Source organism: Cervus canadensis, chromosome 16, assembly GCF_019320065.1.
Source record: "Cervus canadensis isolate Bull #8, Minnesota chromosome 16, ASM1932006v1, whole genome shotgun sequence".
NCBI lineage: Eukaryota > Metazoa > Chordata > Mammalia > Artiodactyla > Cervidae > Cervus > Cervus canadensis.
Genome location: NC_057401.1, coordinates 65461383 through 65484800, shown reverse-complemented (window position 1 = coordinate 65484800; position 23418 = coordinate 65461383). Strand labels below are relative to the sequence as shown.

General features: G+C 43.8%; 1 protein-coding gene and 1 non-coding gene across 3 annotated transcripts in view; both read left to right on the top strand.

Moving 5' to 3' along the window:
* Positions 1 to 23418, top strand: part of CTNND2 (catenin delta 2) — a 1083336-nt gene that overhangs the window by 985197 nt on the left and 74721 nt on the right. The window lies entirely within an intron of this gene.
* Positions 10232 to 10338, top strand: LOC122454696. The gene has a single exon (XR_006273501.1). It is a non-coding gene; the product is annotated as a U6 spliceosomal RNA (small nuclear RNA).

Below are 23418 nucleotides of genomic sequence, written 5' to 3'. Positions count from 1 at the left end.
TGCCTCGACTCACTTCCTCAGACCACAGTTCCCCACGTTGTGTACCATGAACGGGGCACAGAATGTGCTGAACCTTGGATGTGCTTAGGCTACAGGAAGGTCTGGGAAGCAAACACCTAGATCTGTAGCCCCCAGAAGGGCTCAGCTCTGACCCCAGAATCTGTTAGCATTTTCCACATGCTGAGGAAGCAGTTTAGAATTTCTGTCCGATACAAGCCTCCCACCTGCACAGCTCATCATGAGACACCTGCTTTCTGTCATTCTGTCTGAAACTCAGAAGTTTGAGCTTTCAGGTCATCCTCCCCTCTGCTCCCCATTCTAACCCAAACCCTAGTTTTGTATTTGCCCTCCTTTTTCCAGAAAAGGAAAATGAACAGAAATGGATACTCTGAGAGTGGCGGGGGGTGGGGAGCGCTTTCTTTCTTCTCTTTATCCTTAGACAGGAAACCCATCAGGATGTCTTGTTGATACTTCTTCAGGGAGTTTTTAAAAATTCATTTCCCTTCATATGTACTTCCCCTTTCAGTGTCAGCCTGCAGCGTGGTGAGTGCAGGGCATGCCCATGGTCTCTTGCCTGGATCACTATGTCGCTCTCACCCTTTCTGAGTCCCCACCATCAAACCACAGCTGCCTTCTTGATCTTTGTAAAGTCCTCCAGTAAAGGAATATTCAGTGTTTCCATGATATGAATGACACAAAGTGAACTCTGCTGCCTGATTTTATTTTTCAATAAAGCAGTTTGTATTAAGGCTCCTCCAAGAGTCTCTATACTTCCTGGTCTGGACATGTCTCTCTTAATCTTGCCCAAACCTCCAAAGCATGTGAAATACTCATATATCATGGCTTCTAAGAGAAAAATTTCCTCATTTTCTTCCTTTCTTTTCCTTTTGCTTTTTCTCCCCTACTCTACTTCAAGGCTCTGTTCTGGATCAATCTTCTGTAAAGTTTTTCATATCAGTTCTTTATTTCTTAAATTGTATTTTCCAGTTCTAGAATTCCCACGTGGTTCTTTCTTATAGTTTCCATTTCTCTGCTGAATTTATTTGTTGTTTTTTTTTTTTTTGGATGCATGTTATTTCCCCACTCGATACATAGCATCTGTACAGTAGTTAAACTCCTTGTCTATTACTCTGCTCTCTGGGTTATTTGTGGATTTACCTGTATTGACTATCCTTTCTCTTACTTTTCAGTCACATTTTCCTGTTCCTTCGCATGTCTTGTGATTTCTTATTTATGCTAGATATTGTGTCTTAAAATTGTAGAGTTATATGTAATATATACCCCACCAAAGCACCCCATTACTTCTATCGGTCTGCTAAGGTGGAGGGCTGAGTTAATCTAACGTGTATCTTAACTGTACCTGGGCTTTAGTTAAATTCAGCTTTTACCACTGCGTTCAAATGGTTCAAGAGCATGATCAGTATTTAACCACCAGTTAGTTGGTTTTAGAAGCTGAACGCACACAAATTCTGAATATTTCTCTGTGCATCACAGTCCAATCATGCGTTTCTCAGTCAGAGGAGATGTCTAGATCTCTGCACTGTCTACATTTTTCAGACCTTAAACAATGTTACTCTCACTGTGTGTATCCAACCTCAATACTGCTGGTTCCTCAGTTCACAGCTCTCCTTCACGCTGGGCTCTCTCCCCACTGTCCCTGCTCTTACCCTCCTCTTTCCACATGAGCTTTTCTACCCCCAGTTCGCACAGTTGCCCTTTCAACACCTCCCTTTGATCCAGTCCTTACTCATCCTCTAAGACAAATTCAAGTTCCATCCCCTTTTTCTTTCCTTTTTTTTAAAAAAAATATTATTTTAATTGGAGGCTAATTACTTTACAGTATTGTGGTAGTTTTGGTCATACATTGACATGAATCAGCCACGGGTGTACATGTGTCCCCCACCCCGAACCCCCCTCCCACCGCCCTCCCCACCCCACCCCCCTGGGTCGTCCCAGAGCACCGGCTTTGAGTGCCCTGCTTCATGCATCGAACTTGCACTGGTCATCTATTTTACATATGGTAATATATATGTTTCAGGGCTATTCTCTCAAATCATCCCGCCCTCCCCGTCTCCCACAGAGTCCAAAAGTCTGTTTTTTACATCTGTGTCTCTTTTGCTGCCTTGAATATAGAGTGAAGCAAGTCAGAAAGAGAAACACCAATGCAGTTTATTAACGCATGTATATGGAATTTAGAAAGACGGAAATGATGAATCCTATATGCAAGATTCCACCCCTTTTACAAAGCTTCCTGGGTCCTCTGGGTTTAGTTTTGTGCTCTCTTTGAACTCTTTCATGTTGATCAACATATTCCCCCAAATTTAGCACATAAGGAAAATTGGGTACAAGACCCATATGAATGCACAATGCTTCAGATGCAGGAGTATCATCTCACCCAAGCTGATAGCTCTTTAGGAACAGGCAAAAACATCTTTATCTGTTTTCTTTCTTTCTTTCTTTCTTTTTTTTTTTTGCTTCTTTTGAAAGTTCTCACAATGCCTCGAATTCTATGAATGTGATGACAGCCACAGAGAGGTGTTGCATCGTTCTGTTAGAATATGAACTCCAGGGGAGCTGGGGGGAGACACTTACTTATTTGCTGCTGAAAGCCCCAGAACAGGGCTGTTCCAGGATCTGGCAGATACTTATGAGGTTTCATTTGAATGTGCAGTAGATTGAAGTCATAATATTGTGCTTTCAGTAACTAAATTCCCATTGTTATTTATCGATTTAGCTGATTATTCAATATTGGTTTGCATTGATAAACTATAGCATAACATCTTTGACAAATGAGACCTACAAGTGAGTAAGTAAGTGGAGAAGGAAATGGTTACCCACTCCAGTATTCTTGCCTGGAGAGTCCCATGGACAGAGGAGCCTGGCGGGCTACAGTCCATGGGGTCTCAGAGAGTCGGACACGACTGGGGAACTAACACTTACTTACTTAGCAACCCTCTCTTCTTCCTTGAACACAGCATCAGCACTGCATTCCTAAAACTAGAGCTCCAAGCCTTATTTCTGCTCTGTAAACCAAAGCAGATGAAAAACACTATTTCAGACCATGTTTGGTTGCAGTTATATACTGGAGTCACCCAGGCCCACCCCCAGAGACGCTCAGTTATTAGCACTTATTTTTAAGCTTCCTGGGGGGTTGTAATATCTAACCAGGGTTGAGAACTACTGCTTGAAAGCTCTGTAAGACCCATCAGAAATAAAAACAGCCTGCTAATCTGGAAAACTGTCTTCTCCCAATTTTGAAATGTTTCATAATGACTACAGTCTAAACCTGAAGTCATTATCCCCTGAGTATTTTTCTCTGAGACATTCTCTTTCTTTGATTGCAAGAGACACAGAAATATTTTCCAAAAATGATTCTAATTCAAGCTTCCTCCTTACATTATTGGATGTAATGATAATGACTTTGAAATAACTGATTTCAATTAACATTGCCACTCAGGCGATTGATAGCTGGAGTCAAAACAAAGCATGAATTCTTGCAAATACATAGGCTTCCCAGGTGGAGCTAGTGGTAAAGAACTTGCCTGCAGGAGACCTAAGAGATGTGGGTTCGATCCCTGGGTCAGGAAGTGTCCCTAGAGGAGGAAATGGCAACCTACACCAGTATTCTTGCCTGGATAATCCCATGGACACAGGAGCTTGGCGAGCTACAATCCATGGGATCACAAAGAGTCGGACAGACTGAAATGACTTAGCACAGCACATCAGCTATTTGTTGTAGGATAACCTTTCATAACACACACGTAGTTGAACAAGTCATGAGTCTCTTCAGTTTGACAATGGATTCTAACCTTACTTTTCCATTTAATAAAGCCCCTTATGATGAAAGACTAAGTGAATCATGAGGATGAGTGTAAAGAGCTGTTAAAAACATCAAATTCAAGTGTAAGGCTGATAATAGAGCTCAGGGCTGAGAAGACTACGAGGATTGTCTCGGTTTTTCTGATAGCAGTAGGGTGTCCCCTTGGGACCACTCAGGGTGTCTGAGTTCTCCATCATTTGGGAAGCCTGCGAGTGTTGAAGGATAAAAATGACCACAGGGTACCAATGAGTAAGCAAAGAAGAGCAATAAATAGAAAATATACAGATTAACACTTTGAGATATAACCCTGCTTCAAAAGCATCCTTCAAAAAACGAGAGTGTTGGCATTACCCTTCTGAGAACGGCTTTTTCCTGAGCTGAACCTATTTATCACTTCCTAAATATGCTCTCCTTGGCTGCTACCTTATACCTCTGCCTGGATGATTTATTAAAATGTGTTTTCTTTGATATGCAGAGGTGATGCTAGGCAGTGTGTGCTTTAAGTTGCTTTCAAATCTGAGGTCTCTGGGGTTTGGTGTGAAGGCTGTATCAGCTAAGGGGAAAAGTTAATGGCTTCCCTTGAGGATCCCACCTTTGACCCTTGATTTCTTGGCAGGATGCTAATCTACTGAACTAAGGAATGTTGGGCAATAGGGAGACCAGGGAATAACTCTGTTGACTTCACTGCACATTCCTCATTTGACCTGATGCTGTATATCCTAGTGTTACACACACCTTCCTCTGTGACACCTCACATACTTACTCCAAGAAGCAATACTGCTTCCTTCTCACCAGTTCTCACTGCTGGTCCAGGCTGGGGGAGAAGAGGTAGGAGGTACAAAGAGGTAGGGTGGGTGATGAATATTGACAAAGATAATTCTTGAATGAAGGTACAGGGTATTGTTTCTGAAGCATCATTATAGGGGGAAGTAGAGGAACTGTTCAGTTACCTATTTTCCATGATGCAAAGGACCACAACTAAACTAAAAACATTTGAATTAGAAAGCAGAGCACCTCTCTGGATCAGTACTGTAAATGGTAAGCAAGTGACTGTGCTATGCTACTCAATTGGACAGTAATGATGTGTGAGCAACAGACAATGAATGCCACGTATTACATAATTAAGTACAATTTGCAAAGAAGCCCATCTTAAAAGGTAAGTGACCTCCTATGGGTAAACAGGATTGCATCCATGGTAATTAGGTGCAAATGGGAAGGGACAAACTGACAGAATCAGGCTTTGTCTTCTGCCCACGTCTGCTTAAGGCAGCATGTCCAGCCGCCCTGCTTTTCAGCTTCCCAGCTGGCTCTCAGAGTCACCCCCAACCAGCTGAGTAGGTGGTCCCTGGGCAGGATGGAGCACAGGATTTAGGGATTTGGAGCGAGTGTGATCCTTGGAGAGCAGTATTGGGGAGGAAAACCGAAACCACAGATGAGAGACAATACCACTGACAGCAACAGCCACAGCTCTGATCCAGGCTTCATCTGCAAACCACCCACTCCTGCTTCTGGAAGGAGGCTGAGGGCCTGGCTTCCACTGGATACAGAATAAACAAACGGCAGCTGCCTAGAATACCAGTTAGTCTAACTAGACAAACCAATCAGTGAGTCCGGCTGTTTGGGTGTCTTCTTTGGGAAAATGTCTATTCAGATCATTCTTAAGCAGAATGGACTCAGGGAATGTTTGCCACTCAGGGGGGGCTTGACTTTGTCCAGTGAGATGAGGGAGGCTGTGAACATGCATACGGGTGGGCTTTCAGGCAGATCAGGTTTATTGGAAGAGTGTGTAGGGAAGCCAAGGATCTGAAAAATCCCAAGCCTTGCGTTCCCTCAGAGAATCTTCACAAAGTCCCCAGGCACGTAGGACCCAGTTTGTAGACCTCTGTCACAGGGTAGCCTGACCCTGGCAGACTCCAGATATGACCTTCCCTTTGCTCCCACCTGGTCAGGGGTGGGTGCTAGGAGAATGTGCTTCTCTGAAGGATTTGCTGTGTTTTGACAAGCTGTTTCCTCACACACCATTTTTGAGCTGCGGTTCCCTAGGGGGAGCTTTACTACGTAGAGAAAAGCAGCCAACTGCATGCTGAGAAACACCAGGCAAGATTTAAGGATTACATTTGAAGCTAATTAAGACTACAGTATGAATTTTATGCCCGATCATAATTTCTTATCTACATAGAAAGTATCATTGTTGAGACAATAAGCAGAGTATTTGAAACTTCCTGGGGACTAATTAAATAGAAGGAAGTCTGGCTCTCAGACTGGAAGCTCCGCACTTCAGTCCTCATACCATAAATGTCTGATGTGATGGTTTAATACAGTTGCCAAGATATTGTACTAAGAAATAGCTGGATACTTCAAGGGGTGAGCATAATTCTCTCCTTGTCTGCTGACTTTGGAAATGTGGAATTAATTATCTCCTCATTCATCATTTGGCCAATATTTATCATGGCATCAATCCCATCAGTCCCATCACTTCATGTCTAATAAATGGGGAAAAAAGTGGAAACAGTGACAGATTTTATTTTCTTGGACACCAAAATCACTGAGAATGGTGACTACAGCCATGAAATTAAAAGACACTCACTCCTTGGAAGTAAAGGACAAACCAAGACAATGTATTAAAAAGCAGAGATATTACTTTGCCAAGAAAGGTCCAAATAGTCAAAGCTATGATTTTCCCATTAGTCATGTATGGATGTGAGAGTTGGACATAAAGAAGGCTGAGTCCTGAAGAATTGATGCTTTTGAATTGTGGTTGAAGAAGACTCTTGAGAGTCCTTTGGACTGCAAGGAGATCCAACCAGTCAATTCTACAGGAAATCGACCCTGAATATTCATTGGAAGGACTGATGCTGAAGCTGAAGCTCCAATACTTTGACCACTTGATATGAAGAGCCATTTCCTTTCATTGGAAAAGATTCTGATCCTGGGAAAGATTGAGAGCATGAGGAAAAGTTAGCAACAGAGGATGAGATGGTTAGATAGCATCACTGACTTAATGGACATGAGTTTGAACACACTCAGAGAGATAGTGAAGGGCAGGGAATCTTGGCATACTGCAGTCCATGGGGTTGCAAAAAGTCCGTCTTGACTTAGTGACTGAACAACAGCAACAAATTGTGTGCCTTTACTGTGTGCTCATTCCAGTAGAGCATCAAACTTCCTGCCTCCTGGACTGTATGGTCCAAGAATGCAAGCAGTTACAAAAGGAAGCAAACAGTATTCACCTTCTGCATTGGATATGACCAAGATAGTTTACAGGATTAGAGTGTAACAAGGGAAGGAAACTGTTGAATGAGAGTTCAGGAAAGGCCTCTACGAGGTGACACCCAAGCAAATCCTCAGTGATGGATGAGAGCCAGATGTTAAACTATCTGGAGAAAGACTTTTCTGGGCAAAGAAGTAGCAGAGCAAAAACTGTGCTGCAGGAGGGAGCCTGCCATGTGCCTAAGGCGGTGAGAAGGTCAGTGTTTTACAGCCAGTAAATGAGGCAGGAGCAGTTGGAGGTGGTGACGGTGAGTGAAAGAAACCTTTAAGCCTAGAGAGGGTACCTGAAGATTTTTTGCTGTAAGAACATGATGGGATTTATGGTCCTTGAAGTCCTCTCTGGTTGCCGGTCAGAGACCAGACTGTCGGAAAGCAAGGTCAGTGAGGACTTGACTTCAGAGTCTAGGAAGGAGATCATGGTATCATGGTCCAGAGCTGTAGCAAAGGGGGAGGAGCCAGTAGGCCTCAATGAATGGGATGCAAAACACTATAGATAGGAAAAGGAAACCGGACCCAAGCTAATAGAATCAGGAGTTTTGTTAAGGGCTTAAAGTTTGAAATGTCTGTTAGATACAAAAGAGGAAATGCCCGGGAGAAAATGGGGGAAATCAGTTATGATACTTATAGCTGATATATTCATAGATGTATCATCAGTGGGGGGGGGAAAAGGTATTTAAAGTCATGGTCCAATTATTTTAATTCCCTAAATGCAGAAGCAGCTACAGGAAGCCTAATCCAAAAATAAAATGCCTAGCCACAGGTGGATAGGCATTTCTTGGCTCATTAACTGAAGATAGGTTTCTTCCATAATTGTATTCTTTCTTTTCCCCTCTGAGTAAAACAGACAAGAGATAGTATTGTTTCTTTTGTGAGTGCTACTGACAAATATAGGACCCTATACAGTCAAATAATGTTAGATTTATCTGTAGGTCATATGTGTGCAGCACTTTGAAGTTTGTCTTACTTAAGGACAGTAAACAGAGCTTATTCAGACACGGCTTTCCCAGTGGCTTAGTGGTAAAGAATCTGCCTGCAATGCAGGGGAACACATCAGGAGCTGAGGGTTCAATCCCTGGGTCCAGAAGACACTCTGGAGAAGGAAATGGCAATCCACTCCAGTATTCTTGCCTGGAAAATCCCATGGACAGAGGTCTCTGGTAATCTACAGTCCTTGGGGTCCCAAAGAGTCAAACATGACTTAGCAACTAAACACACACAACATTCATACACTACAGTTGCGGTATCAGGCCTGTAGATCCACCCCAGGACAAAATACGGCAGTAGGGTGGGGAGAGGGTCAGTCGGTTGAGATTGATGAGCAGTGTGGATTTCCATCCACTGGTCTAGACTCTCTCCTTGGGTGTTATTTGCTTTGCTTCTATTTCCTAAAGCTCATTATTCTGCATGGTCACATTTTGCTATTGAAATTTTCATCTGTCAAGTAATTTGTGTGTGTATGTAGTCATCCCTTATCATAGTGCTTCTGGGAATCAGTGAATCCCTACAAAGAGGACAGTATACCTACTCATTCTGTCTTGTTCAGTTTTCCATGTGTCAGAAATTGTTTTAGGGATGCATATGTGAAATGCCAAGTTATTTATCCATGGAGTATATTATAATGAAAATGAATGGAAATGCTTCTTTGCTAGTACATTTATAAACACAGCAGGAATAGCTACCTCCCCTTGATACCATCCATACAAATGGTCTGGTAGTGAACTTAGCTTTCATTTCTCGCTTATGTGCAGGTCTTGGCAGGAGAGTTTGTCAAACATTTAGAAGTAAGAATAACCTACAGTGACAGAAATGCTTCCAAGAGATATAAATCTAATTGATAGAAGACCACTGGAGACACTTGTAGTCAAGCTTACCTTATTTTACAGGAAAAAAAAATATTTGGCTTCTTCTTTCTTTTGCAATTCTAAGTAAGGTTCAACCAAATTACAGTTCTATTTATAGATAGATAGATGAGATGGGTACAGATAGAGATGACTTCTGTGGTGGTCCAGTGGTTAAAAATCTGCCTCCCAGTACAGGAGATACGGGAGATGTTGGTGCGATCCCCGGGTCAGGAAGATCCCCTGGAGGAGGAAACGGCAACCCAGTCCAGTATTCTTGCCTGGAGAATCCTATAAACAGAGGAGCCTAGCAGGCTACCATCCATGGGGTCACAAAGAGTCGGACAGGACTGAGCCACTGAGCCCACACACATAGGTGTTGATATTGGAAGCAGGGAGTTTTGTGACTTTTTCTTATAAACTGAGTACTGTTTTCATTCATTTGAATTTTAGTTGACTGTGGGTGAATGATTTTCTTAATGTTATATAAAACTGGATTTTGTAGGCCACCAGAGTTTCCGTAAGCAATGTGATTTTTATTCCCAGGCCATTTTGAGAAATTCATGTGACACACGCAAAAATGGGAAGTCATTGTGGTTCTGCTTTCAAATTCCCAACAGCATTTGTACGTGTGTTTGCTCATAATTGAGACCCAGCTCTGTAGTATTGATGGTCCACACAGCCCACCCCATTAAGCAGTCCATATTCTCCCTGTAAGCTTCTTATTTCCTCTAGTTTCCTAACTGCTCCATGAATGAGGCTGTTCCCTGGTCTTGATAGCATCCTGAGACAACTGCCATATACAAAGAGGCTGGAGGAAGGGTGTTGGCAGAGGCATGTGGTTTTCCATAATGCAGATTAAAGGATAAAGTCATAGGTATATAAATAGACATATGTCACAGCAATACAACCCAAGCAGGGACTCCACACACTGAGATTAAGTGAGAAAGGCTCAACGTGGAATCGCCTTTGGGAACAGCCTGGACACATGTTCAGACTTGACCCCAGACTTCTTAAGGCCGAGTCTCTGGTGTGGAGCCTGATCATCTCTCTGTCTCCAAAGCTCCACAGGCAGTTCTAACACCAGTCAGGGTGGAGATCCTGTTCACTCTACTGTGTTAGCTCCCACTAAGCCAGCGATTTCCTCTTATGAACGCATACTGCCCTTTTCAAGCTTGCTGGGCCACTTCATACTGAACCCTAAATGTTTATTTACTAAAGGGCATTAGTATCTTCAGAAGACTTAGGTCAAGTGCCACTAAGGTTGTTCAACTTAAAATACAGAACTTAAAATACAGAAGCAGTGCTCACTTCTTCAGCATGTGCACTAAAATTGGAACGATACAGAGAAGATTAGCATGGCCCTTGTGCAAGGATGACACACACATTAATGAAGCATTTCTTATTTTTAGAGAAGAAAACTTCTTTACCAAAGGGGAAGTGGTGGAGGGATAAATGGGGAATATGGGATTAGCAGATGTGTACTGCCATGTGTAAAACAGATAAACAATGAGGATTTACTGTGTAACAGAGGGGACTACAGTCAATATCTTCTAATAACCTATAATGGAAAATAATTGAAAAATGGAAAATGTGTGTATGTATAACAGAATCATACACAAAGTGATACAGTAAATCACTTTGCTATATACCTGAAACTAACACAAACTGTAAATCAACTGTAATTCAATTTTAAAAAGAAACTTAAAAAAAAAAAAGAAAGAAGAGACTGACTGACCAACTGTGACGTATGGGTCTTATTAAAACAAAATGTATAACAACTAAAACTAATGAAACAATCGGGTGCTTTGGAAAAAATACAAGCCACTTGGAGAGGAAATGTCTTTATTTTGAAATAAGTTGATGGCATCACCGACTCGATGGACAAGAGTTTGAACAAGCTCCAGGAGTTGGTGATGGACAGGGAAGCCTGGCATGCTGCCATCCATGGGGTCGCAAAGAGTCGGACACGACTGAGCGACTGAACTGAACTGATATAAACTATATCAGCTTCTATAACTCATTAGATACGGGAATAGAACTAAACTTTTCCCAGATTCATTTAAATCTATTCTGCGTCTCACTTGTCAATGTTTCTTTCTTTAAATTTACCGGATTGTAGTTGATTTACGGTGTTGTGTTAATTTCAGATATACAGCAAACTGATTTACTTCTACGTGGGTTCGTTCATTTTCAGATTCTTTTCTCTTATAGGTTCTCACAGAATATTGAGCTCCCTGTGTTATACAGTAGGCCCTTGTTAGTTATCTATCTTATATATAATAAGTAGTGTGTGTATGTTAATCCCAAGCTCTTAATTTATCCCTCTCTCCCCACATTTCTGCTTTGATAACCATAAATTTGCCTTCAATGTCTGTAAGTCTGTTTTTCAATATTTCTTTAGTAATAATCCAAGTTAACTCACTCAGTGATATTCACTCATTGATAGCCATATTAAAGGCTTCATGCTAGGTACTATGATTGAAAGTGAAAGTGTTAGTCACTCAGTCGTGTCTGGCTCTTCGCGACCCCATGGACCCCCACCAGCCTCCCCTGTCCGTGGAATTCTCCCAGCAGGAATACTGGAGTAGGTTGCCATTCCCTTCTCCAGGGAATCTTCCCAACCCAGGGATCAAGCCTGGGTCTCCTGCATTGCAGGCAGATTCATTACCGTCTGAGCCACCAGGGCGGCTGTGATTCCAAGATGGCATTTATTTAAATTCTCAAAAGAAGATTCACTAATAATATTGAGATGTGAAGGACTTTTATTCAGAAATAAAATCTGTTGCTCAGACACCTAATTTTTTTGTTGTTGTTGTTCTACCAGTTTATTGCTACCAACCCATCTCCCTCCACCCTCATGCACACATTCTCAGCCATGTAACCCCATAGACTGCAGCCCGCCAGGCTCCTCTGTCCATGGACTTTTCCAGGCAAGAATGCTGGAGTGGGTTGCCATTTCCTTCTCCAAGACACCTAATTTTGATTCAGGCATTTCTTAGCAAAGGCAGAATGGTAGGAGACAGCCCAGTCCCAGCTCCATGGCCTAGGGTCCCAGCCCAGGACCCAATCCTCAAGACCTGGTGTGTCTAAGAACCCACACGACCACTTGTGCCATGACCTTGGGCACGAACTTCTTTCTGCAGCCAGGAAACCAGCTCAAAGGCAACTTGGTGGTGCAGTTGCCCTCCCATCAGTGAGCCCACCGTAAGCCCTGTCTGGCCAGGCGGTTGCGGCATTCCTATCTGTAGTCCTGACGCACATCACCATCCCCAGCAGTCTTACGTATGGACCAGTAGCAGTTCAATCTCTCCAGGCTTTGCTCTTCATTACATGAGTTTTCTTTCTCCAAAGCCAAAGCCAAAGACCACTTAGCATGGTACCACCAAGAACAATCAGCCTCTCAAACAGCCACCACTGGCTTGCCTCGGTATACCCAGCAACTGGCTTCAGATCAGATTGTGGGAGGAAAACTTTTCTGCCAACTTGGGTCTTAGCGGTCAGGGGCAATGAGAGGGAGTGCAAGTTAATTGACAATAGAAGAGCAGGAGAAAAGATAGCATCTATTCACGTGCATTCAGGGTACTCAATAATCTGAGTAATTCACTGAACAACCAAGAGTAATGCTTTATATATCAGCGTAATAGTGGGAAGGAGGGGAAAATGGGGTTTCTAGGGGAAATAAATGGAGGCTCTGGTAGCTTCTATAAAATGTATATATACAATTTCTCATCGCCATGCTAATGGTCATTCTCCTTCTTGGCTGGAAGCTCCCCAGAGAGAAGATTGATGGCAGCTTCCTTCTCAAAAAGCTCTGCAATTAGTCAGATAAGGGGGACTCCAAAAGGCATGTCTCTGAATCTGCTGTATCCCAGATGTCTCCCGTTTAAAATAATCTTTATTTCATTCCACTGTGTCCCTTTAATATTGCAGTAGTATTTGTCTAGGGAGCCTTTGGAGAATGCAATGACACCCCACTCCAGTACTCTTGCCTGGAAATTCCCATGGACGGAGGAGCCTGGTAGGCTGCAGTCCATGGGATCGCTAAGAGTCGGATACGACTGAGCAACTTCACTTTCATTTTTCACTTTCATGCATTGGAGAAGGAAATGGCAACCCACTCCAGTGTTCTTGCCTGGAGAATCCCAGGGACGGGAGAGCCTGGTGGGCTGCCGCCTATGGGGTCGCACAGAGTCAGACACGACTGAAGGGACTTAGCAGCAGCAGCAGGGAGCCTTACTTGTAGCTCCAGTTCCTATGTCCTTAATCCCATATTCTCAGACCTTTCCACTTCATTCATTTCTCAGTCAAGCCTATGGTGGGAAAGAGATGATTTAGGTCTTGCCAGACCTCAAGCCAGGATTCCCAAGTGGTGCTAGTGGTAACCGGCCTGCCAGTGCAGAGATATAAGAGATGTAGGTTCCATCCCTGGGTTGGAAAGATCCCCTGGAGGAGGAAATGGCAACCCACTCCAGTTTTCTTGCCTGGAGAATCACATGGACAGAAGAGCCTGGTGGGCTGCAATCCATGGGGTCACAGAGAGTTGGACACGACTGAAGTGACTTAGCACGCACGCACAGACCTCAAGCCAGCATTCGTGTGACAGGTGGCAGCTGTCATGGTTCTCATCACTAGAGCTTCAGCCAGCCAAGTAGCTGGTACAAAACCCGGGCCTTGTCTCAAAAACCAATTCGAAGCTCTCAGTCTACTGATTAACCTTGGAGAGTACAGTAAAAGTAATACACCAAAAATAGACTATATGATGCGATGGCAATGTCTCTACTTTTTGGATACATGTAAACACAGAACTAACCGGGACCACTCAGTGTGGGGCAAGCCTTCCCTAGTGGCTTAGTGGTAGAGACTCCACCTTCAACGCAGGAGACATGGGAGACGCGAGTTCGATCCCTGGGTTGGGAGGAGGAAATGGCAACCCACTCCAGTATTCTTGCCTGGGAAATCCCATGAAACAGAGGACCTGGCAGGCTACATTTCATGTCACAGAAGAGTCAGACACGACTTAGTTACTAAACAGCAGAGTGGGGCAAATAGCTCTTCATGATAATATTCTTCTAATACAGAAAAATAAATGATGCCTCTCACAGAGACCCTGAAGCATCTAGAAAATACTGAATTGTATTTACTGTGTAACAAGCCTTCAACTTTTATAGACGTCACTCACAGCAGAACCAGACCAAGGGTGAGTTCTCTTTTCAAGGGAAGAAATAGTGATTCAGATGGATGGGAGGCAAGGAATAGGATGAGCTGTCAGGTTGGGGCTGAGAGTTGATACACGTGAGCTGGAACCATGAGATTGGGTTTTGCAGAGGGCCCCTGATGAAGGTAACTGGAAATGTGTTTCTTGCCCTTGGTATCTTTGATATTACTTTTTAGTATCTTTTCCTGTTGCTGACTTTAAACAAATTTTTTAAATTTTGTATTGGCGTATAGTTGATTTACAATGTTGCATGAGTTTCAGGGGTACAGCAAAGTGGTTTCAGTTCAGTTCAGTTCAGTTGCTCAGTCGTGTCTGACTCTTTGCGACCCCATGAATCGCAGCAACCAGACCTCCCTGTCCATCACAAACTCCCAGAGTTTACTCAAACGGTGGTCTGGTATTCCCATCTCCTTCAGAATTTTCCACAGTTTATTGTGGTCCACACAGTCAAAGGCTTTGGCGTAGTCAATAAAGCAGAAATAGATGTTTTTCTGGAACTCTCTTGCTTTTTCAATGATCCAGCAGATATCGGCAATTTGATCTCTGGTTCCTCCGCCTTTTCTAAAACCAGCTTGAATATCTGGAAGTTCTCGGTTCACGTATTGCTGAAGCCCTGCTTGGAGAATTTTGAGCGTTACTTTACTAGCGTGCGAGATGACTGTAATTGTGCGGTAGTTTGAGCATTCTTTGGGATTGCCTTTCTTACGGATTGGAATGAAAACTGCCCTTTTCCAGTCCTGTGTCCACTTCTGAGTTTTCCAAATTTGCTGGCATATTGAGTGCAGCACTTTCACAGCATCATCTTTCAGGATTTGAAATAGCTCAACTGGAATTTCATCACCTCCACTAGCTTTGTTCGTAATGATGCTTTCTAAGGCCCACTTGACTTCACATTCCAGGATGTCTGGCTCTAGGTGAGCGATCACACCATTGTGATTATCTGGGTCATGAAGATCTTTTTTGTACAGTTCTTCTGTGTATTCTTGCCACCTCTTCTTAATATCTTCTGCTTCTGTTAGGTCCACACCATTTCTGTCCTTTATTGAGCCCATTTTTGCATGAAATGCTCCCTTGGTGTCTCTAATTTTCTTGAAGAGATCTCTGGTCTTTCCCATTCTGTTGTTTTCATCTATTTCTTTGCATTGATCACTGAGGAAGGCTTTCTTATCTCTCCTTGCTATTCTTTGGAACTCTGCATTCAAATGGGAATATCTTTCCTTTTCTCCTTTGCTTTTCGCTTCTCTTCTTTTCACAGCTATTTGTAAGGCCTCCTCAGACAACCATTTTGCTTTTTTGCATTTCTTTTCCATGGGGATGGTCTTGATCCCTGTCTCCTGTACAATGTCACGAACCTCCGTCCATAGTTCATCAGGCTCTCTGTCTATCAGATCTAGTCCTTTAAATCTATTTCTCACTTCCACTGTATATTCATAAGGGATTTGATTTAGGTCATACCTGAATGGTCTAATGGTTATCCCTACTCTCTTCAGTTTAAGTCTGAATTTGGCAATAAAGAGTTCATGATCTGAGCCACTGTCAGCTCCTGGTCTTGTTTTTGCTGACTATATAGCAAAGTGGTTTAGTTATACATATATCCGTCCTTTTTCAGATCCTTTATCTTATAAGTTATTACAGAATATTGAGTAGAGCTCCTTGTGCCGTACAGTAGGTCCTTGTTGGTTATCATTTGTATACATAGTAGGGTGTATATGTTCATCACAACCTCGTAATTTATCCACCCCCCCCCAACTTTTTCCTTTGTTAACCTAAGTTTGTTTTCTAAGTCTCTGAGTCTGTCTGTTTCTGTGTTGCAAATAAGTTCATTTGTATCATTTTTTAGATTCCACATATAAGTGGTTATCATGGGATGTTTGCCTTTCTCTGGCTGACTTACTTCTCCTTGCTGACCTTTTATTTCCGGCTCAGTGATCGGAGGTGTTACTGTTCACTTTCTCGCTTAAATCACTTGGGCAGAGTACTTCTTCTCTGTGTCTTTGATTCTTCCTGTTTGAAATGGAGATGAACATAGTGTCGATCTCATAGGACAGTCGTGAGAAATAAAGACATAAGGAGTACTTGGGACCATACCTGAGACCCTGAATTAACCACTAGTTAACTGAGTTATCACTAGTCTTATGCCTCATGGCAACAGCAGCACCGCTAGTTCTAACTAGTATTAGTTCTAGCAGTAGTGTCTGACTTACTTTTGCACCTGCATGGGTTCCCCCCAGTCCAATGGAGGCTCCTAGGCAATGGTGATTCAGTGCGTCTGTTCTGTGAAAAACAGGTTAAAAGCTCTCAGTTTAAAGTTATCTCAGGCCTATTTGCAGTGAGGCCTTTTTTTCCAAAGCCCATTTTTCACTTTATTGTAGACATAAATCTTTTTTTATGCAGATGCTTAAAAATTTTTCCCAATGAAAAACATACTCCTTTCACGAAGACTTTCTATTGGGCCATCATATCTCTATTCTCCCAAGGAGCCCACTGGCAAATAATGGGACACTGAGGGACAGTGTTGGCAATGAGGAACTGAAACGACACGAGGAGCTGGAATCCCTGGTACCTATAATTATATTCACCTGCACATGTGCAGAGCTTGATAAAAAGAAAGAACCTGTTTTGTTATTCCTTAATTTTAAAAGGAAAGAATGCCAAGAACTCTAAGGCTTAATGACCAAAACAAGCATGCCTGAAACAGATTCAGACACATGAGTGCAAAGAAGCAGATCAAATATGTTTTGTGACCAGATACTTGTGGCTCAGCTGGTAAAGAATCTGCCTGCAATGTAGGAGACCTGGTTTCAATCCCTGGGTTGGGAAGATCCCCTGGAGAATGGAAAGGCTACCCACTCCAGTATTCTTGCCTGGAGAATTCCATGGACTGTATAGTCCGTGGGGTCGCAAAGAGTCAGACACGACTGAGTGACTCACTCATTCACTCGCTCACACCCTCCAAGGGGTTCCATCTGTGTCTCTCTTTGATATGCTGTTGTCTGTGTACCATCTTTATGGCGCAACAAAAAGGACCATCTCATGGTGTCACCAGTGAACCACAAAAAAATTGCAGGTAAAATGCACAGTTTTAGGCAAATCCTTTGAGATGAGGATTCCCTGGATGGGTTTGACTGCATTTTCCAGTGTGGTTGAATTCCTTCTTTGGTATTGAATCTGCTCTGCTTTATACCAAAGAGCTCAGCCTCCTCCTACAGACATTGAAATTAGTCTGTTTCACTCATGGCATCATTTAAGCTTGTTCTTTTCCTCTGATACTTCTTTTATAAGCTTGCCTCCACTTACAAAACCATCAAAGCCTGGAAAGAAATTATTTGACAAGAAAAAAAGAAAAGCACCTTTAGTGTAAGTTTCCAATGAGACCAAATCAATGAGCCACCTGAGGTGAAGTTGGCCCGTCAGTGAGCTTACAGCCAGTCCTGTGTATCATCCTTTCCCTGTTCTCATTTCTCTTTGAAACTTTCGGAAAGCTGTGTACATCCAGTCATATCATTAAGAGGCTGATTGAATCTAAAACCAAACTGTTGCCCTGTTTATGTCTGGTGTAGTCTAAATAGGAAAAAAATAAATCAACTCGCGGGAGGAAAAAAGCGTGATAGGCACAAGCCAAAAGTCACACCTTGTTAATGAAAATATACAAAACTTGTGTTAGGTAATATTGATAATTATTAATAGCCTACATAATGAAGGCAAAGGGCAAAAGGCTTATTGCTTCAAACACCCTTTTGCACCTGAGTTTCTCATGAGAAGAAAAACAGTGGTGCTCAGTGGCGTCCAAGGCTGGCCCCCCAATCTCATTAGCATATTAGCTGTTCCAAGGCTGGCTCCTCAATCTCATTAGAATAGCTGTTACTGAAACCAGGCTATTTCCTGTTCCATTTGGCAAAGGACAGCACCGCTCAATGGAGCTTTGTCAGAGTCTCAGGAGGGTGAGGCGACGTCAGTTCTTCTGAAAGCTTATTCTTCTTAACTTTTTATTTTGTATTGGGGTATAGCCAGTTAACAAGCAATGTTGTGACAGTTTCAGGTGGACAGTGAGGGAACTCTGCTCTACATGTATCCACTCTCCCCCAGATTCCCCTCCCATCCAGGCGGCCACACAGCGTTGAGCAGAGTTCACTGTGCTATGCAGTGGGTCCTTGTTGGTTATCCATTTTCAGCATAGCAGTGTGTACACGTCGATCCCAAACTCCGTAACTATCCCTTCCCCCATCCTTCCACTTGGCAACCATAGACGGTTCCCTAAGTCTGTGAGACACTTTCTGTTTGGTAAGCGGGTTCATTTGTATCATTTCTTTTTAGATTCCACCTATAAGGGATATCATATGATATTTCTCTTTCTCTGCCGAACTTATTTCACTCAGTATGACACTCTCTAGAAGTTTGTTTTGAGCGTCCCAGGTGGCACTAGTGGTAAAGAACCAACCTGTCAGTGCAGAGACATAAGAGAGGCGAATTCTATCCCTGAGTCTGGAAGATCCCCTGGAGGATGGCATGGCAACCCACTCCAGTATTCTTGCCTGGAGAATCCCATGGACAGAGGAGCCTGGCAGGCTACACAGTCCAGAGTCGCAAAGAGCCAGACACGACTGAAGTGACTTAGTACTCCCGCACATAGTTGTTTGAGGCGGGTCTTTCAATGCCTGGACTTGCCACGGTTCAGGATTGGCAGAAAAGGGAGTTCAGGGCATCACAGGGCACAGACCATCTGTTGATGTTTTTCACGGGAGACTTCATGAACCTTTCCCAGAGGTTCCATAACAGTCAAGCTATTTGCCTGGGCTAGAGTCTCCTGGAGTGGTAAGCACAATTCATGAGGACGATGAGATCATTAGGTGATATTCCTGGAGACCATCAGCTGACTTGGAGCCTCCTTGTCCGAGCTGTGTGTGCACGAAGGGATGATGGGGAGTTGGAAGCAGAGGGTTTCCGTTCTCTGTAGTCTGAAAGGGAACGTGCATCTCCAAGACCGCCTGTTTCATGGTGGATGGATAGCCAGATGACACTGAGGGGAAATGGAAGCTCAGATAGCACCAAGCTGTCAATTGTCCAAAGTTGCTTTTCATTTAACTTTAGCAGCATTTGGGCCCCAGGGTCCCCACACTCAATTACTCCTTCCCAAGTAGGTGTGGAAAGTGTGGCGGTGGGGGGGGGTCTCGGTTCTCAAGGACGGGGTTTTTCAGATGGAGACCCATCCCTGGCCCAAGAAACCACACTGATGTATTTATTCCCAGATGTTCAGATTACAGTGCACACTCTAAGCGGCTGTGGAAATGCACAGAAAATAAGCATAACAGGGTGACAAGGCCTTTAAACACACGGCTCTCAGTTGTGAAGAAATGCGTGAGCAAAACTTGCGCATGTTTAACATAAAGTTAATTTTGAAGTTTATTCTCAATTGCTTTGGATCATAGGTCTGGTCATGTCACTCCTGTTTGCCTTTTGAATGAGTCTGAGGCTCAGTGGTAAAGAATCCACCTGCTAAAGCAGGACACTCGGGTTCAATACCTGAGTCAGGAAGATCCCCTGGAGGAGGATATGGCCTGGGAAATGCCATGGGCAGCGGAGCCTAGCAGCCTATACCCCATGGGTCATCAAGAGTCAGACACGACTTAGTGGCTGAACACCAAGGCCAAGAGAATCTCAGACTATCAATAAATATTTGTTGTATGAACAAACAACTAGTATCATGCTTTACGTTCACAGGTCATATGCATTACAGAGTCTGTAGCTACAAAAAAATAAATCTAATTCTATAAGAGCAGAGAGGAATGTCTCAGTTCTCATTGAAAAAAATCTCTTGTCATTCTGATTTCCTAGTGTTAGAACATTCATATACCCTACAGACTTATTTATTAGTGTCAAAGGTCTGTATTTTTGATTTCTCACTTTTTTTCCCACTAGAGGTAGGCATGCCAGGAGAAGTTTCAAATGCATGGATTGAATCCGTGATTCACTGTGTGGTTGAAGCTCCTGTCCATCAAGGCCCAGGTTCTGGTCCCTTCATCTGCACTCCCTACCATGATGATTGAAGTCAACCATGGAGTTAGTTGTGCGTCCATCGTTCATGTGCTCCTTGTCCTGGCCGGGTTGTAGTATGGCCAATTGCTTGTCTTCCGTCCAGAATTCTCTTCAATTTCAATTTGCTCTTTTTTCTTTCTGCATGTTCTACATCCATCCTAGAGCTGGCAGCATATTTTAATAAAGAACCTCCTTGAGACCCTTGAGAAGGAGAGCCACCAGCCCACCTGGGGGTTTGCTTTAGAATGCACACCTGCTCGGGCTGGTGGAGTGGGTGGTATAGAAATGAACAAAGACCAGCCAAATGAGAAAAGCAAAGGCTGTCTGTTCTAAGCATCTTGTAGCAGGGGAGTCCGCCACCATCACTTGTGTTTGGCCGAGACTCGTAGGCAGGCAGGGTAGCTGGAAAGCTTCATATCGGAGAAAAGGGGACATTTATGGGGGCCCCAATGAGAGGTTGCTGGCCTGAGGAAGCTGGAGGAAGGCCAAGGAGAAGTGGACCACCCCCTGTGATTAATTAGGGGTGCGTGTTTGACTTTCTCTGGTTGGTTTTCAGTTGGTCCCCAAGTTGACTGTGACCCCATGGACTGTATAGCCCGCCAGGCTCCTTTGTCCATGGGATTTTCCAGGCAAGAATACTGGAGTGGGTTGCCATTTCCACCTCCAGGGGAATCTTCCCAACCCAGGGGTTGAAACCGCATCTCTTATGTCTCCTGCATTGAGAGGCGGATTCTTTACCACTGTGCCACCTGGGAAGCTCAAGCTGTCACTTATTAATCAAGTACTAGCCATTTGAGGACAGTTGTTCCAGAAGTGACTGTTTAGCTCTCCGGATTGTCATGAGAGATAACATGAATTTCCTGTCAGTCTACCTTAGAGCAGGCTGCCTTCCTGAGTTTACTCTATAAAGAGCTGTTTTCCTGGGCAGGTTGCTTCAGGTTGGGGATCAAAGTTCTGCTTTTATATGTGGTCTGACCACTGTCCATTTGTATGCAGGCGAATTCTTTACCACTGAGTCACCTTGGAAGCCCAACCAGAGTGTTAGCCCGCAGGAAAGAGCGTAATTTCTTGTCTCTTTGGATCTGTTTTCCACTGGGACCTGAGTTGGTGGATAACTCTGAGTATGTTTTTTTAGCAAAAAAAGTATTCACGAATTCTTGGTCTCAAGGTCTAGGGACTCGCAGACCTCAGTGAAGAAAGAAGAAATATATGGTTTGAAAGAAGAAAGAAATACATCAGAGTTTGGTAGAGCGGGAAGGAAAAATTGCACTCAGTTAGAACTCCTCAGACTAACAACATGTACACAGTTCTATTGTCCAAACCACTTAAAAAACAAATTGCTAAGAAGAGATTATTGAAAAGGTGCTTTATTGAAGCCATTAGATTCTTTCATTGAACATTTGTTGGACCCCATTATGTGCCTGGCCCTGGAAATATCTCCACTATTATTTGTTAACTGCAGTCTGTAATCACACAGGGGAAAACATCATATATTTTCACTAAGACTGAATAGCTAAGGCCAACAAATTTAATATTTCAATGAAATTACTAACTTCCAGGAGAGATACACAGTGAGATAATCCTTGCTTAAGGAAAAAGCACTCTTCATGTTCCTTTTGTGCAAGTGGTCTTGAAACCAATTATTTATTGAACATATACATGCCCAAGGGACTGTCTGGAAAATGGAAAGTATTTCCAGACTTGAAGGAATTTAAGGAAGCATTGTAGATAAGAGGTGGATGCGTACATCAGCATTGCATTGCGTGCATGTGTGCTCAGTCACCTCAGTTGTGTCCAACTCTTTGCAACCCCATGGACTATAGCCCACCAGAATGCTCTGTCCATGGGATTCTCCAGGCAAGAACACTGAAGTAGGTTGCTGTGCCCTCCTCCAGGGGATATTCCTGACCTGGGAATTGAACCTGCGTCTGCCTACGTCTCCTGCATTGCAGATGGATCCTTTACCCACTGAGCCACGTGGGAAACCCCAGCCTTGCATTGGTAGATGGTGAATTTGCCTCCTGCAGGGAAAACACGCAAGGAATCCCTGGGGTCTCCTTGCGGAGGGTGCTATTTCCCTGTGGCTGGTGAGAAAGGGAGTTATCATAACACATTTGACAAGTCTTAACATTTCCATTTGTCAGGTTGAAAGTACACCGTCCATGCCAGTGCATGTTTAGACATTTATTTTTCTTATATTACACTCGAGACAAGTGAGAGAGGAAGTTTGACAAGCAATTTGTGCTATGTCAGTTACACCAAATCACAGCCCATGTCTGCCCCTCTAATCACACAAAGCCCATGAGGCGTGAAGTTCCAGGGGTTCATGAGGTTACTGAGAAGCATGGAAAAGACACAAGGAGACGTTAGCAAACAGAATCTTCTCATCCGTCACTTGCTATGACTGTCTTGTGATGTTTAGAAGTGACTCATCTTCACCCATCTCTAGGGGCTCCCTGGTGTGTGCTAAGTCGCTTCAGTCATGTCTGATTCCTTGCAATCCCATGGGCTATAGCCCGCCAGGCTCCTCTGTCCATGGGGATTCTCCAGGCGAGAATACTGGAGTGGGTTGCCTTGCCCTCCTCCAGGGGATCTTCCCAATCAGGGATGGAACCCACATCTGTGGCTCCTGCATTGCTGGTGGATTCTTTACCTCTGAGCCCTGGGGAAGCCTGGTTACCTGGTGTTATAAGGTAAATGTTCATGCCCTGCCCCCCCCCCCGAATCCATTCAGTGAAGCCTTAACCCCCAATTTGAAGGTATTCAGAGATGGGACCATTAGGAGTTGCTTATGCTTGGATGAGATCATGAGGGTGAGGCCCTCCTGATGGGATTAGTGCCCTTAGAAGGAGAGGATGTGAAAAACTGGGGAAAGGCCATGTGAGCACATGGAGAAAAGTGCTGTCTACAGGCCTGGAATGCCAGGAACCCTGCCTCCCAGCACCTTAATCGTGGCCTGCCCCTCCTCAGCTAAGCTGCCCAGTCTGCATTATTATGTCACACAGCAGCCCAAGATGACGAAGATCTGTTTTTCCTGAGTCTCTAGAGCAGTGACTGTCAGCAAGGCACCATTCTGCACCCGCATCCCACCCATCGTCCCACACCAGGCGGTATTTGGCCAGGTCTGGAGATGCTTTTTGTCGTTATACTGGGTTTGCTCCTGAGATCTAGTGTATAGAGGCCAGGGAAGCTGCTGGCCATCCAGTATACAGGACATTCCCCCTGCCCCCCACCCACGG